The sequence below is a fragment of the Micropterus salmoides genome, unplaced genomic scaffold (genome assembly GCF_014851395.1).
Source record: "Micropterus salmoides isolate LMB-PRFRI ecotype aquatic unplaced genomic scaffold, ASM1485139v1 Ms_hic_scaffold_2, whole genome shotgun sequence".
NCBI classification, from domain to species: Eukaryota; Metazoa; Chordata; class Actinopteri; order Centrarchiformes; family Centrarchidae; genus Micropterus; species Micropterus salmoides.
The window spans coordinates 46,188,841-46,207,109 of record NW_024041150.1 but is presented as its reverse complement, the minus strand read 5'-3'; the positions used below and the strand labels follow the sequence as shown (position 1 = coordinate 46,207,109).

Here is an 18,269-nt window from a genome sequence, read left to right as displayed (position 1 = left end):
GCGCAGATGGAAAAAATCCAGTCTCCAAGTCCATTACCTCAGTCTGAAGGATTTATTAATTAACTACAATAACATGGTTAAGGATGCGAGAACACACTATTTTTCTGAACTCATTACTACACATAAACACAATCCCAGGTTTCTGTTTAAGACTGTGGATCAGCTGGTAAACCCAACCCCTCCTTGTGCCTCAGCTGGAAGTAATGATGACTGTGAATTGTTTTTATCTTATTTTACCAATAAGGTGGTGTCAATCAGAGCCTCTTTTACCCCCGTGGCCTCTTACTCAGAGGTCCCTCACCAGCAACAAGAAAGTTTTAACCAGTTTTATCCCATCGACTTGTCTGAGCTTTTAAAAACAGTATCACAAATGAGAGTGTCCTCCAGCCCACTTGATGTAATACCTACAAAATTTTTACTGAAAATAATGGATTCTGTTGGGCCCCATTTGATCTCCGTTTTCAACAACTCCCTATCTACTGGTTGTGTCCCTGATTATTTTAAAACGGCTTGCGTGAACCCACTTTTAAAGAATCCTGGTTTAGATCCCTCCCTCCCACATAATTTTAGACCAATTTCAAAACTGCCTTTTATTGCAAAGATTCTAGAAAGAATTGTGTCCAAACAGCTGCTCACTGTACTGGAAAATAACAAATTATTTGAAAAGTTTCAGTCTGGTTTCAGGAAGTACCACAGCACTGAGACTGCCCTGCTTAAAGTCACCAATGACCTTTTAATGTCTGCTGATGAAGGCATGTGCTCAGTCCTTGTACTCCTGGACCTTAGCGCTGCTTTTGACACCATTGATCACAACATCATGTTAGACAGACTGAGGCACTGGGTGGGGATCTCTGGTAGTGCCCTAGAATGGTTTTCATCCTACCTGTCAAATAGGAAGTTTTGTGTGTCTGTAAACAACTATGTCTCCTCATTCTGTCCAGTTAAATATGGTGTGCCTCAGGGGTCGGTCTTAGGACCCATTTTGTTTTCCTTGTATCTGCTTCCCCTTGGACATATTATCCATAAACATGGCATTTCTTTTCATATTGATGCTGATGACACACAAATATACTTGCTGAGTTCACTTAACAACTGCCTTTGTGAAGTAAAAAATGGATGTCAAATAATTTCCTCCAGCTGAACTCAGACAAAACAGAAATCCTGGTCATCGGGTCTCAGCAGATGGCAAATCAAATACTGCCATCTGCTGGTTCCCTAGTAAATCACATTAAGCCTGTGGCAAAGAACCTTGGTGTTTGGTTTGATAGTAATTTAAATTTCGAGCAGCACACCACAAAGCTTGTTCAATCATGTTTTTATCAACTTAGAAATATAGCAAAAATTCAATCTATGTTAACTTTTAAGGACACCGAGACCATTTTACACGCCTTCATCTCATCACGCCTGGATTATTGCAACAGCCTTTTCACCTGTTTAACCCAAAAATCTATTGATCGACTCCAGACTGTCCAGAACTCAGCTGCCAGGCTTTTAACCAGAACAAAGAAATATGACCACATTACTCCTATTTTAGCTTCATTACACTGGCTCCCAGTATGTTTTAGAATTGACTTTAAAATTCTATTGATCACTTTTAAAGCTCTTCATGGCCTCTCGCCTTGTTATATTTCTGACCTTTTAGTCCCATACGCACCAGCACGTACCTTGAGATCCTCGGGCAGAGGTCTGTTGTCTGTTCCAGAGTCTCGACTGAAAACTAAAGGGGACAGAGCGTTTGCTGTCAGGGCCCCGAGGCTCTGGAACAGCCTGCCCGAGGAAATCAGGTCGGCTGAGTCAGTGAACTCTTTTAAGTCCCTTCTTAAAACATACTTTTATAGGAGAGCCTTTCCTGATCTTATTTGACTTTATTTTATCCCTTTTATTTTATTTATTTTACTAATTTTATATTAATTTTTCATGCTCTTATCTTGTTTTTTTGTATTATTCTTTACACTTGTTAAAGCACTTTGTAACTTGTTTTTGAAAAGTGCTCTACAAATAAGGATTATTATTATTATTATTACTTGGGTTTGTCCTGTTAAAGTTACTGCATATGCTGTATAAAAGACTTCCTGTATCCTCTGCTGAAAACAGCTTTATCGTGTTATTAAATTAAAGAGATGGAAATCCACATTATGCTCCCTGTAGTTGGTTTATTCAACATTAAAGCCAATGAAAGTTTGAGCCACTTAAAGCACCTGATGACAGAATCAGAGAGCAGCAGGAGCTCCAGGTCAACACAACACACACACAGAAACACACAGTGACACACAGCTGACCTGCATACCAGCGCACACACTGCAACACAGAAAACAAGGCCAACAGAAGCATGTTGTTGTTGTTTGTCCCGTTTTTCATCATGAAAGAGATTCAAGCAGTCAATCGCAAAACAAGCAGCGGTGAAGTCACAGTGGAGGTTAACAAGAAAGCCTCCTCACAGATCAATCACACCGATCGTTGTTTGTTTTGCGCGCTCCGCCATTACACGTGCGTTCACCACGCGGGAAAATGCCGACAGTCACAGAACAAAGAAAAGAGAAACGCTTGAGAGTTTTCTTTCAGATTGAAAACAGGAATCACGGAGACACAAACCCTGGAGCGGCTTTTCAGGCTTTGATCTCTAACAACAGAACGACCCTCGAGACTCTTCCTCGCGTCTTTAGTCTTGCGATGAAGTCACGAACACTGACCTGAACATCGGTGCTATCAGAGCGCGAGGCTGCTGTTTGTCTCCTGTGGTCCGGGTTCTGGTTCTCCATCGTCCAGCAGGTCTCCGCTGTGACCGGTGGACCGTGTTGTCCCGGACCGACTCTGGATTCCGTCCTCGGGGGTCTTCAGGCTCAGACACGGGAGGAGCCTCCGTGTTCTCGTGATGTCACGCCCCCTTAGTTACTGTCGCTAAGGCCGTTTAGAAACATGGCTCCTTGATTTCAGGCAGAAGATGAAGTTTAGTTAGTTGGTTTCCTGAAACCAGCTGATCATATTTGATGTGTATGAGGGAGTGTGCTTCACACAGAGCAGAGTTTTAATGAAGCGCTTGTTATTATCACATCAGAGGCTCATGAAAATATCCTGCTGAAGCTTTTTGTACAACAAAGACAGAAATAACTTCATGTGTTACATTTAATGTTGAATTTCCAAGAAGGCAGAATCATTAAGAATTTGTCAGCGTTAGTTTCCTCTAACTCAACAAGTCACTAAACTGGAGTCTGGGACTTTCTCCTCTAGCTATATTACGGTTACTGTTTAAATGGTGAAATCAGATGAAACAGACACGGTTTGTTCACAAACATCTGCTGCTTCTCTCGGCAGCTAAGAGAGTCCAAACACATCATTAACATCACAGTGAAGCCGTTTGTTCACTTAACGGGCCATCGTGCGTTTGTCCAGGTCGGCTCTCTGTTCAGATGGCATTTTCACCTCTCTTCAGGTGATCGGCTTGAATAGGAGGCAGAGAGCTGAACGTGTGGATATCAGCTGGCTGTTCAGCCCAAAGGAGGAAAACAGAAGGAAAACTGTGTGTTGTGAACGGAGCCTGCAAACCTCTTTAGTCTCCGTTAATACAGAAGAAATTAGAAACATAACAACAACATGTTAATGTGACGCTCACTTAATAAATAAATACTGGTAGTTGGGAATAATATCTGTGGAGGATCTCTTCTCTGTGGCAGCGGATTAAAAGCACAGAGTACAAACACACAAGAGAAGAGAATAACAGAGAAGTACTACAAGAGGAAATCAGCTGGCCCAGAGGTTCTGTCACCTAGGGCAGTATCTGACCTCTGACCCAGAGCAAAGAGATGCATCATCATTTAGACAGTCCAGGTTTCTATGTTTTGGGGAGCAGAGATCCTTTCCCCGCCTTGAATGAAGATTCCAGGAGTGTGTTTGTGATGGATTTGAAGTGGGACAACACAAGGTGCTCAAAAGGCTTCATAACCACAGAGGTCCGGGTGACGGGTCTGTGGTCATTTAGTCCTGTCCTCCTTGTCCTTCCCGCGGTTGTCGTCCCCTGACGGTGCCTCTGCCTCCAGTGCTTCCTCCTGTTGCCCTTAAAAAGTACCCAATCTCCTGGCTTGAGCTGAGAGAGCAGTAGATCCTGTAGGTTGGCACATCATCTTAGCATTTCTTCATCACAGCTTGTAGTGGTGGGCACAGAGTGAATGATTGGACCTATTCCTGTCTGTGGTGTTCTGCCAAAGAGGATTTCTAACATTTATTTCACGGTCAACTTTTGGATTAATGGTCCAGCCCTACTTGTGGCCATTGATGTTACATGAACTACTTTAACAAGTATGTCAATACAGCCTTGTATCCATCACCATCTTTACTTTCCAGTGTTCTTGGATCCCACTCCACAGGCCTGTAGTCAGTCGGCCGACTCCGGGTGTGAAACCATCGGCCTAAATCCTTTAATTTCCAATCAGCAGGCATAGCCAATGCCACATGCGGGCAATAATCCCCTTGAAACAGCTGAGGTAGGGCAGGACAAACACAAACAGATCCACACATAGACGAACAACCACTCACGCACGCACTCACACCTAAGGATGACCAATCAACCTAGCCTGCATGTTTTTGGACGGTGGGAGGAAGCCGGAGCACCCGGAGAGAACCCACGCAGACACGGGGAGAACATGCAAACACAGAAAGGAAAAACCCACAACCTTCTTGCTGTGAGGCGACAGTGCTAACCACCGCACCACCGTGCTGCCCCCCTGACTGGATTTCACCATTTGAAATGGAAACAGCAGTCTTTACCGCTCTGGATGTCAGCATACTCTAATATTGTTTGAAGTGACGCTGTTTTCCATGGAATACAACTTCCACTAACCCGTCCGGTGATTTCTGGCTTTATCCGGCTCAGGAGATGTTCTTTCAAGTGGCCACCGTCACTCGTGCTAGGAAGCCTGACGGGTCTCCGTCGGGCCCTACGCCGATGAGGTGATGCATGACAGATTCGCCTGCACCGGGAAAGTTTCTTTGCAGGCAGCAATTAGTCCAGAGATACTGACTGACCAGATATTGCTGAAGTTCGCTGTGCAGAAGTGCTGCCAGCAATAAAGGAAGACCTGCTGGACCACTGCAAGTATGCCCGCACTAACAAAGTCAGCACTGTGGCACTGACTGATGATCAGGTGTACGCTGGGCGGTCAGCATTTGCAAAGAGGAAACTTTCTATTTTGTTTGCATTTGTTAGCAACATTTTAAATTTGTCCTCAAAGGAGAGAAGACCCTCTCAATGTTAACAGCCTGTTTTTGATATAATTGATGTAATAAGTGTTGTGGAAAGGCTGGTGCGTCATGTGACGTGTGTTCTTCAACACACACACACAGATGTGTAGTGATGGTGTAACCCTCCCCTCCATGTCTCTGCTGAGACGTCCTCACGGGCAGCATGTTGTCTCTGGGTCATTCTGCTTCCTCCGTCCTCCAGCCGGTGACCCAGAGATCCACCGAGCTCCTCCGTCATCCAGGATGTTCCCCTCACTTTCACAGGTGGAGCAGAGAGGGGCCCCAGCTGGATCCTCTGAGGATGTCTGTTACCGGGCTGAAACAGGCTGCTTGTTGATTGGTCGTCTGATCTGATGGACAGTAAAAGTGGAAATTCTAATATTAATATTCCTCAATAAGTGTAAAAGGGAATAACAGCAGCAGCAGAGGCTCTGAACGTCTTCATGATGATTCAGCAAATGGGAATGATTCCATGTGTGTGGAACCCAATTCAGAAATGTCTCGATGCAGAAAGTCTTTATTGCCCCCTCACATCTGGGGCCTGAATCCTAAAGCCGGTTTAACTGAGTCTGGGTCTCTCTGGGCGATCTGGCCTCACTGAGTCTAACAATGGCGGTCCTGGATAACCAGTATCATGAAGCTGCTTATGGACTGGCTCTGTTTACTCGCAGTTTTCCATCCAGCTCCAAGTGTGTTGATGTGAGACGGGACGAGTCGTTAGTTCCAACAGCATCATCACAACCATGAAGGAAGAGTTCCTCCTTAACCCGCGGGCGTTTCAGTACATAACCACAATTAACTTGAGAGTACAGCTCCAATAATTAGTTGCTTGGCTGAAACAACTCTGTAACTATTTTGTTAATCAAAGTGTAAATGTATTGAAACCTGTTGTAGAAAGTGTAAACAGCCATTACTTTTCCCTTCAGCTACACTTGTCATTGGATTGCAAACTCACTACATCCTGACTGTACTGGAATCACACAATGTTTATGGACTATTTATCTATATGGCAGTTTATTGCAACCATTTTGTCTTGGTGTTTAGGAAAAGCAGGTGTTAACTGATTGCTAAAAAATCTTTTACAATCTTGGACAAGATCAACTGGCCCACACAGGACGAAGAGGAAGACAGCGATGTCTCTTTGGAAGATACATGTAGAATCACAGGATTCCTTCGCACATTTGTTGAGAACGGTAAGTTAAAGTGTACTTAATGTAATAGTCCCTCACAGGTTATTTAACCGGAGCTCTGTAATGGGACAGAGAAATAATCTTTCAGTAACGCACAGCACATATTTCGTAAAATGACGATAATCAACCTTTTGGTTTTTGCCTTTCTTCTCTCCTGTGGTAGCCTCTCCAAACATACTTGGGAAACTTGTGCAGTTCTGGGTGGGCTGGAATGTGCTTCCTAAACAGTTGGATGTTGAAGTTGTGGACAGCAGCTTCCCAAAGTCTTCCACCTGCTTCCACCTGCTTAAACTTCCAGGCCATTACAAAGAATATAGTGTCTTTGAAAGAGAAGTCCATGCTGCTATTTTGAGTGTCGATACTGGTTTTGGAACGGTCTAACGACATTCATCATTTTGTTATATTGTTGACTGATTTTCCAAAAATGAGTACAGTATAACTGTACTGAAGAGTGAATGAGTTCAGAATTGAAGAATAAAAAGCATTTGCATGTAGCACCTACTTCTGTGTGTAAAACTGTGCAAGTAAAGGCTGCAAGCTTGTTTTGTTGAGGCATAATTTTATGAAGTATTTTATGTAAAACACGTTTCTCCGTTAGGTTCAATTACACTAGTCAATTGGTTTAATTAATTGAAGACATTAATGAATGCTGCATTCAGTTTATAAAATAGTTCCAGCATTCTGGTAATGTTAATGCAAGCTTAGTGACATTGCATATTGGGACCCTTAAATGCAGCTATTTTTGGCATTATTATTTACAGCTGTGTTTTTCTGCTTAAAGTTGTTCAGTCAAAAGATCTCCCATGAGAAGCGTACATTGTTAAAAAGGAGACAAATTAGAGTTCATTTTTTTCCCCATTCCTGTTTTTCTGAAACAACCAGTACTTGATCATTGTGATTTACATGTCTGTCTTTCTTTATCAGTTAAGCTAAATGCTTCAAAACAACATTTTAACCACTTTGGGACATTTATGTCCAACAGGCTTGAATTGCTTAATACAGGACCAATTTGTTCATGAGTATGTTGTACAATGCAGTAAGTATTTGAAATGAAGACTGCTGTCAAATAAAGACAATGATTTCTCTCAGAATTGTCTTTCATTGTCATTTTAACAAGAAAATTGAAATCGTACATGCTCGCTTCTTATTTAGGTTAAACCTTATGCATCTTACAGCTTTTGAATCTGGAATTCACTGGAGCATTTCTGATAACTGGCTCACAGTTTGTATGTAGACATCCAACACATTGGATAGTGGGCCATCGGGTTTTGGTAGTCTTTGTATTTCCTGCTCTGACAGCGAGCGCTGCAGCTGGACTTCAGGGACCACAACATCAGGCTGACGATAACCATTTGGTCCAGTCCAGTCAACTCCGTACTCCGTGTCAACCTTTTAATGCAGGAACAGCGATTAAGTCATTGTGGTAATTATCAAATTAGTTTGTGGATGAGAGAGCTCTAATATTTACTAACCACAAATTATGTTAAATCCCAACATTACAGCAAGAAACAAAATTTAAATCTCTATTTAGTTCCTGGATATCAATCTACTTTACAATATTCTACTGAATATTGTGTGCAGTGCAGGACTTTCAAATGGTCTGTCCCTGGATGAACAATTGATTTACACAGTTGTAAAATATCATATGAGGTGGTTACACTGTTGACACACTATGTAGGACATACAAAAAGAATAAATTCAAACCTGCGTGGGGTCCTGCTGTGCCTCATGTTCATGGCGAGACCACAGCTGAAGTGGGGACTGATTTCCCTCAGTGCTCAGTCGGTGGTAGTTCCAGCCACGCTGGAAAACCTCAAGGTGCTTCTGAATGTGAGGCAGAAAGCACCAATGTAGAGCAAACACATGAACTTCGTTGTCAGGATTTAGAAGCCCTTCTCTCTCAAGGTTGTTAAAGATGCTGTAGAAGAGATCAAGCACTCCGCTGTAAACATCTCTCCTCTCCGCCTCTCTATTCTTATGGGAAAAAGGAAAATGCATTTCATTATGTAATTTGGTGCAGATTTCTGTATCAGACTTTCTGTATGTCACTGTGTGGCGTCGAACTTTCAACTTTGCAATTTGCAAATGTACCAGAGATGTAGGCTGTTATGCAAAAAGAGGATTTTGTTTTTTGATCTGTTGCAAGCTCGAGGATGCTCAGAACACAAGCCTATCCATATAAAATGTGGTATCTTGTATTAGACTATTTACAATTAAATTAATTAAGCTGTTTTTAGTAGAGCCTATAGCCAGGTTGGGGGAGGTGGGGGGATGGGAGGTATAGTTGTGAAAAGGTCCTTAATAAAGCATACACTACAAAGGATGTTCATTTTTTTGTGGCTACAACATGTTTTGTTGCTGGCTCCATCCACAGCAGTGCAAAACGACGCTTCAGTGCTGGGATCCCTTTCTGTTTATTCAAACCACTTCATAATCACTTTTAAAGTGATCATTTACTTCATGTAATGAAAGGCAAACACGAGATAGCACACCATAGACATCAACGGCTTCCAGAAAGCTTCTCAGCACTGTTGCTGCGCGATTGTTGGTGGCAGCACTCAGGTACACAATGAGACGACTAAAGCCGACAATACCACCATGCACAACAATTCGCCATCTAAAACGCAAATGGACATATTAAGAGCAATTAATTCAATTTTTCAATTCAATTTTATTTATATAGCGCCAAATCACAACAACAGTTATCTCACAGCGCTTTTCATAAAAGAGCAGGTCTAGACCGTACTCTGTGATGCTATTTACAGAAGCCCAACAGTTCCCACCAAGAGCAGCACTAGGAGACAGAGGCAAGGAAAAACTTCCTTTAAGAGGCAGAAACCTCGAGCAGAACCATGGCTCAGGGTGGGCGGCCATCTGCCTCCACCGGTTGGGGTGAGAGAGAGAGAGAGAGAGAGAGACACTACACAGTATATCCACACAGAGGTACAGACAGTGAAGGTAATTTTGCTATAGACTAAATGACAAATGGTACAGATATTTACAATAGTGTTAATGGTGACCATCGTAATGTTAATGATTATAATAACAATAATAACAATAAGACTAGCAACAATAGTCATTGCAGTAGAGGGTGTCGAGCAGGAACACGGGGGCAGCAGGTGACCCGCAGCCACAGCTCCAGGCTCCACAGCTCCAGAGCCAGAAACACCTGCAGGAAGTGATAGGAGAGAGGAGAGAGACGAGAAAGCACAAGACTACCAGAAAGGGGAGAAGTTGTGTTAGTAACATGCAATAATGGGATGAGGTTGCATACAGAGGGAGGGAAAGTAGAGGAGAGAGGAGCTCAGTGCATCATGGGAAATCCCCCGGCAGTCTAGGCCTATAGCAGCATAACTAAGGGATGGTTCAGGACTACCTGAGCCAGCCCTAACTATAAGCTTTATCAAAGAGGAAAGTCTTAAGCCTACTCTTAAATGTGGAGATGGTGTCTGCCTCCTGAACCCAAACTGGAACCTGGTTCCACAGGAGAGGAGCTTGATAGCTGAACGCTCTGGCTCCTAGTCTACTTTTGGAGACTCTAGGAACCACAAGTAACCCTGCATTCTGGGAGCGCAGTGCTCTGGTGGGGTAGTAAGGTACTATGAGCTCTTTAAGATAAGATGGTGCCTGACCATTAAGAGCTTTGTAGGTAAGAAGAATGATTTTAAATTCTATTCTGGATTTTACTGGAAGCCAATGCAAAGAAGCTAAGACAGGAGAAATGTGATCTCTTTTCCTGGTTCCTGTCAGAACACGTGCTGCAGCATTCTGGATCAGCTGAAGAGTCTTAATGGACTTTTTCGAGCAGCCTGATAATAAGGAATTGCAGTAATCCAGCCTAGAAGTAACAAATGCATGCACTAGTTTTTCTGCATCATTTTTAGACAGGATGTTCCTGATTTTCGCAATATTACGTAGGTGAAAAAAGGCGGTCCTTGAAATTTGCTTAATGTGAGACTTAAACGACATGTCCTGATCAAAGATAACTCCAAGATTCCTCACAGTGGTGCTGGAGGCCAAGGCGATGCCATCCAGGGAAACTATATCTTTAGATAATGCGTCACGGAGGTGCTTAGGCCCCAGAGCAATAACTTCAGTTTTATCTGAGTTTAACATGAGAAAATTACAGGTCATCCAGGTTTTAACATCCTGAAGGCACATTTGAAGTTTAGCTAACTGATGAGTTTCATCTGGCTTGATCGATAGATATAACTGAGTATCATCTGCATAACAATGAAAGCTTATGGAATGCTTCCTGATAATATTGCCTAAAGGAAGCATATATAAAGTGAAGAGGATTGGTCCAAGGACAGATCCTTGAGGAACTCCATGAGTAACTTTGGCCTGCATGGAGGACTCATCGTTAACATGTACAAACTGAAATCGATCTGATAAATAGGACTTAAACCAGCTTAGAGCGGTTCCTTTAATGCCAATGAAATATTCCAGTCTCTGCAATAGGATCAAATGGTATCAAATGCAGCACTAAGATCTAATAAAACCAGTACAGAGACAAGTCCTTTGTCTGATGCAGTAAGGAGGTCATTAGTAATTTTCACCAGTGCTGTCTCTGTGCTATGATGAGCTCTAAATCCTGACTGAAAATCCTCAAATAAACTATTGCTCTGTAGAAAGTCACACAGCTGTTTAGCAACTGCTTTCTCCAGAACCTTAGAGAGAAATGGAAGGTTAGATATAGGTCTATAGTTGGCTAAAACATCTGGATCAAGTTTGGGCTTTTTCAGAAGAGGTTTAATTACAGCTACTTTAAAGTACTGTGGTACATAGCCTGTTGATAAAGATAGATTGATCATATCTAGTATAGAGGTGCTGACTAAGGGTAAAACATCTTTAAGCAGCCTAGTCGGGATGGGGTCTAAGAGGCAGGTTGATGGTTTAGATGAAGAAATTATTGAAGTTAGTTGGTAAAGATTGAGGGAAGCAAAACTGTCTAAACATATATCTGGTTCTACGGCTGTTTCTAAGGTTCCTGAGTTAAGAGATAAGTCGGTGCCAATTGAGGGCAGGTCTTGGTGAATTTTGTCTCTAATAGCTAGAATTTTATCATTAAAGAAGCTCATGAAGTCGTAACTACTGAGAGCTATGGGAATACTTGGCTCAATAGAGCTGCGACTCTCTGTCAGCCTGCTGAAAAGAAACCTGGGGTTGTTCCTATTTTCCTCTATTAATGACGAGTAGTACGCTGCTCTGGCATTACGGAGGGCCTTCCTATAAGTTTTAAGACTATCTTGCCAAATTAAACGAGAATTTTCCACTTTGGTGGAACGCCAATTCCTCTCAAGTTTCCGTGATATTTGCTTTAATTTGCGAGTTTCAGTATTATACCATGGAGCTAACCGTCTTTGTTTTAGTATTTCCTTATTTAGAGGGGCTACAGAGTCGAGTGTCATTCGCAGCGAGCCTGCAGCACTATCAACAAGATGATCGATTTGGGAGGGACTGAAATTAGCATAGGAGTCCTCCGTTACTTTGTGACTAGATAATGTATTTAGAGCTGATGGAATCGCATCCTTAAATTTAGCTACAGCACTATCAGACAGACATCTTGTATAGAAATTTTTGCCCAATGGCGAGTAGTTCAGCAATACAAACTCAAAAGTTATCAAACAGTGGTCGGATAAAGAGGGATTCTGTGGGAACACCACTAAATGTTCAATTTCAATACCATACACCAAAACAAGGTCGAGGGTGTGGTTAAAACAGTGAGTCGGTTCATGAACACTCTGAGAGAAGCCAATGGAATCTAACAAAGAGATAAACGCAGTACTAAAGCTGTCATTCTCAACATCCACATGAAAATTTAAATCCCCTACAATAATAACTTTGTCCGTTTTAAGGACTAAAGTTGACAAAAACTCTGCAAATTCAGATAAGAATTCAGAGTACGGGCCAGGTGCTCGGTACACTATAACGAAGAGAATTGGTTGCAGTGATTTCCAACTTGGGTGCGAAAGACTAAGAACAAGACTTTCAAATGAGTTATAGTTTGGTTTAGGTTTAGAGCTGATTAGTAGGCTAGAGTGGAAGATAGCTGCAACTCCACCTCCTCGGCCTGTGCCTCGAGGAATGTGAGTATTAATATGACTGGGAGGGGTGGATTCATTTAGGCTAACATATTCTCCATCACCCAGCCAGGTTTCAGTAAGACCAAATAAATCAATATCATAATCTGATATTAGTTCATTTACTAGTACACCTTTAGAAGAGAGAGATCTGATGTTTAAGAGTCCACATTTAACTCTCCTATTCGTTTGCACTATTGCTCTTGTGGTTTTAATTTTTATGAGGTTTTTATGCACAGCTCCTCTTCTGTTTACCTTTTTAAATAATTTCGATGGTCGGGGGACAGACACCGTCACTATAGGATTTTCACTAAGTAACTCCTGAAATGGAGGAGCAGAGAAGTGTGTTAGACTGCGACTCTGCGTAGGGTTTTGGGTGGGTAACTGCTGAAAAAGAAGGGCAGAGAAGTGTGTTAAACTGCGACTCTGCCTCCTGGTCTCAACTCTGGGTTGTCATGGATTACACCACCTATATCGTGCACCTCTGTGTGTAAGCTTAAGCAAGTGTTACACAGAAATCTAACTTGATCAAGCTTCTAATATTGTATTCATAATAGCCTTAGATATCTTAAATAGACATAAAAAACATGGTTCTTGAATGAAGAATAACATTCTGGCTCACAAATTCTGCTCTTTAATTCCAGTTCACGGCATCTTATAAACTACTGTAAGTCAACAAACCCTGCAGACTCCCAAACCAGTGTAACGTTATAATTAAACTAAACTGTAAGGTTACATGATCAACAATAAACTGTAACCTCTTTCCAGCCAATGGTAATAATTAACGTGACAGCAGCCAGCGGGACGTTAATGATTACGTTAATCGATTACCACAAGTAAACAAACGCTGATTCATCTTTTCATAACGAACAGGTTACAAACCTATTTGCGTTCAGCGCTTCTTTGTTTGGGTCTTGTTGTATGAAGTTTTAAAGCCAAAGTTTATGATGAACGGCCCAGCAGCTGCGGTGTTTGTTGTCCTCTCTCACGTGCAGCCGTGCGCAGCAGATGCTACGTGTTACGCAGGCAGGTTATAGGTAACAGAGAGAGGGAATAACGGCAAGCTCAACCCCAAGTGGCCCTTATAAAAGATGTAAAAACGTAAATATCTGTTGGTTTACTACATAGCAAAATTAACAGTCAGGCTAAGGACAGATGATTCTGTAGACAAAGCAACAACAAACCAATAAAACACACCACGCTGCGTTTTGTATGTTTCAACAAAAAAGGCAGAAGGACACCTTTTAACCTGCAAAGTGTGCTCTGTCTGATCCACTAACGTAGTGCATGGTGAATGAAACTGAAAACTCAGTTTCCCTATCTCAGGATTATCAAACTCAGAGTTTTCACTAGTCCCGTTTTCTGAAACAGTACCATAGTGCATTGTAAACATTGTAGTGTATTGCAAACCAAAAAATACATAATGTTAAAATGACCATATACCATATTGTGTCATTCTTCGACGAATTGTTCTCTCGCACACTCCGAACAACTGTGCAATTTCTCCAGCAGTGTGCCCGAAAAGGAGGTGATCTTCAATTATATCAGGAGGTAAAAGGTACGATGGACGTCCAATTGTCACTTCCTCTGTCTCAGAGAGAATGTGAAGCTGGCAGAGGATTTCTTGAAGACTCTCTAGCACTGCTACCTCAACTTCCACATCCATATCAGCACTGAACTAAATCCTCGATTACTCTGCACAAACGAAACTGGAGATAGTCGTTGGGCGCATTGTTCTCACAATCCTGCACTAATGATCTTAAATCATTAGCAGTTGCTTGAACAAAGGTCTCCATACAAGCTACATAAAACTAAAAACTTCAATTTACTCAAGCAGCAGTACCAAGAAGGCTTCCTTGTACCAGTGAAATCAAGGCAGTAGTAGTAGATTCGATCACATCGCTCCAACCAATCCTGCTTCAGACTGATGTTGGCACCCCCCACTCAGTTAGCATACAGGCGCCGAGAAAAATAAATGTGGAAATGTGGAAATACAGAAATAAATAAATATAGAAATAAATAACCATGTAAATAAATAAATACATAAATTTATGAATACATTTATGAATAAATAAATACATGTGAAAATACAGAAATAGCCTAGGTAAACTTACTGGACTAGCTAGCTAAACGTCAGGTTAAATAACTATCAAGACAACGTAACGCAACTGAACAAAGGTAACGTTAAGTTAGCTAGTAATTTAAGCTAGCTCGTCTCAGACTCATACATTGTTCTTTATTCTATTGTTAGATAAGTGTACTAAAGTAAAGTACTCTAAACCGAGTGATGTCGGTGATTTAGCGCAACTTAGCTGATATGACTGCAGAGTCGGGCCTTTTTAATTAGGTTCTCGTTCCAGTCAGTTCTTCTGAGGGTTTGTAATCAAAGATGTCTGCGGTTGGTGTTAAAAGGAGTGTGAGTTGATGGTATTCGGTAAAACTTCAGACCTTTGTACGCAGCGCTGACTTAACGTGATGCATGCTGGACTTAAAACAAGGCACGCGGGTTTGAATTCGTGTCCGACTTTAGTCGGCGCTGCAAAACGTCACCATGTCACATGACATTAAACCCTCGCGGGAGCAGGTTGCTTTTCTCAGGCTGCACAAAGTTGGAAGTGCACTGTTGCCCGGTCTCGCTGTATTTTTCTTTGCAATTGCCGCTAGATACACAGTGAGCTGCTGCAGGTAGAATGTCTGACTTTACGGCGCCGTTTTTACATCCCGCCCTTCGGTCACCTGCAGCTAACGTCTGACTATTGAAGGCGGTTGCCGGTCAGCAGCAGATCCAGCTTCTGCATCCAACATGCGCAGTTGCACCTGTGTGACGTGTGTGACGTGTGTGATAATTCCCCTATATCAGCATCACCCGTTAAGAGAACTTCTTAGCTGTTTTTGAGTGCTTCACCCATAATGCTTATGAGTTAGCAGTACACTCTGCTGCTGTTTATTATAACAGTTGTACAGTTGTATGTATATTTTTACAGAAATTGTCCATAGAACATGATTTACGAGTGTATTTCTGTTTATTTACGTTTCGAATTGCATTATGGGACTTTGATCTCTGCTCCAACAACTGCCGTGGCCAGGAGACGGACGTTAAACTGTTAAGCTGAATGTCAAAAAAGAATTTGCAACTTCAGCGGTAAGTAATTTTTTGGAAAAATGTACGTTATCCAAGTGACTGTTTTATTTGTTTTATTTATTTTCAATGTTATATTGCCTAGGTTCATTGTGTGCAGCATAATGTTATAAGGTTACCGTTTTGAAATTCCGTTTGCTATGGCTAACGTTAGCTAACTTAACGTTCATGAGCTACTGTTAGAAACCAGCGCTTAGTTAGGGAGATTAAAGAGCCATCTTTTTCTCAGAAGATTTAAAACTGACCAGGTTTGTGTGAGTTTTGTTTTTGTATGTGCAAAATATCATCCATTATTTGGTTATGTCCCCCTTCTCCATTCTTTGTGGCAGAGGGTGAATTTACGGAACGATTGTCAGTATTTTTATTTGGAGTGGTAGTTTGACTGCTATTAAAAAAAAAAAAAACGCCCCGTCTCCTCTGAATGTGAACGAGCTGGCTGTGAACGAGCAAAAATTTCATCTCCAGCCCCACTTTGCGTGTAATAGGTAATTTTGAAATGTCATGGAAGTTAATGTTAATGTTTTCTTGGTTTTGTAAGTAGCAAACGTTAACAGTTAATAGTCCGGCTGTGGTTGATACGTGTTTAGCTAATGATAACGTGTTGATGTGCGACATTAGTTGTGTCTTTTTGGGGGCTGAACGTTTAATGAAGGCTCTCTTTTAAAGTAATTCTGGGTCATTTTGAGTGAGCGAAAACCCTAATCCAACATTCACGTTCGTTAGTAAGGTTAAATTAACTGTTGCTTGCTGCAGGCAGGTCTGCCATATGTGTGTGTGACTGTTTAAGCTGGGTGAACGATGAGGGAGGGGGACAGAATCGGCAGTTCATTGTATGTTAATCTCTTTTCTCCCGGGCGTCGATCCTGTCGTTAGTTAGATTATTTAACATGTTTAATTTTTTGACAACTTAAATCATGGCAAATATATGGGCAGATATTAACTGAGACATCGCACAACTGATAAATTATCAAGCAAAGGCGCTTGTCTGTGCCTTATTTCCGTTTCAGCGTTGCAGCCTTTGAAATAAAAGCTGGCCTCACAATAAGCCAGGCATACAGTGATAGTCTCGTGCTTTTATTTTGAAGGATATTCGGATGCTTTGATAGAGTTTTACGTTTTTAAAAATATATAATATATTTTGTTGACTTCAAAGGCTGCACACTCGCATACATAATTTAACATTTGGTGTGTTATTTGGGTGGTGATGGAACACAGATAAGATGCTTGCCTTTTGGGTGACCTGGGTTCTATTCCCGCTGTGAGGCATCCACCATTGTGTCCTTGAGCAAGACACTTAACCCTTAGTTGCTCCAGAGGCGTGCGACCTCTGACATGTATAGCAATTGTAAGTCACTTTGGATAAAAGCGTCAGGTAAATGTTATTATTTCTTGTGTCAGATTCATCAGATTGTTTTGGCAGCCTGTGCTACTGCAAAGCAAGCGGTTTGGTTGGCTACATCTCCATAATAAAAGGCACAGGTACCAAAAGTTGGCTGGGCAGCAAAAGTGATATTTTAAAGTGATCTTATCAACTCCTTCATGGAGATTTATAAAGGAAAATAATTGGGCGGCTGTGGCTCAGGAGGTAGAGCGGGTTGGCCGTTAATCGGAAGGTCGGCGGTTCAATCCCTTGCGTGTCGAAGTGTCCTTGGGCAAGATACTGAACCCCGATTTGCTCCTGTCGGCTGTTCCGCCAGTGTATGAATGAGTGTGAATGCTAGTTTCTGTTTGAGCACTTAGGCTCAGTGTATGACTGGTGAATGCAGATGTAGTGTAAAAGCGCTTTGAGTGGTCGACTAGAAAGGCGCTATACAAGTACGGAGCATTTAAATTAGAGTGTACAGCCTTCATCTTACCTGAAGACAAGAAACCCCCTGCCCCAATCCCTGTTCCACTGACAAAACCCTTGCACATTTTCCAGTAATTTATTCAGTGGATGTGATTGTTGTAATGTGGCATGAATTAGCAGACTGGCATCAATTTAGAGATGACAAAATTATAATACTTTTCCCTTTGGTGTTTTTTTCTTTATGTTTTAGTTTTCATGGAATTGTTGTAGATCTATAAGTAAATAAAAAACAATTTTTAAATCACACAAGATTTGTTTGGATTGTTTTCAAAAGAGTTATTATAGATACACTGTTAACAAACAGAAAAGTAACATTTCTATTTGCTGTATATTGACTTAATCCATCTGTTTTATTTTTACTGTAGGTAAACCATAAATTAACAGAAAAGTTTCATTTTCAAATTACGGGACAAAGTCTGGGTAATGAGCTGCCAGTCCATTTTCTGTTATTTTACAGATTTATTTAACATTTGTGTTTTTTTACTATAGATACACCATTAAATGACAGAAAGTGTCCTGTTTTGTACTATAGATACACCATTAAATGACAGTGTCCTGTTTTTTACTATAGATACACCATTAAATGACAGAAAGTGTCCTGTTTTTTACTATAGATACACCATTAAATGACAAAAAGTGTCCTGTTTTTTACTATAGATACACCATTAAATGACAGTGTCCTGTTTTTTACTATAGATACAACATTAAATGACAGTGTCCTGTTTTTTACTATAGATACACCATTAAATGACAAAAAGTGTCCTGTTTTTTAC

General features: G+C 41.4%; 1 protein-coding gene across 1 annotated transcript in view; it reads right to left on the bottom strand.

Moving 5' to 3' along the window:
- The window catches only part of LOC119912008 (zinc finger protein 271-like), a 128,254-nt gene that overhangs the window by 26,006 nt on the left and 83,979 nt on the right, over window positions 1-18,269 (bottom strand). The gene's annotated exons all lie outside the window — the stretch shown is intronic.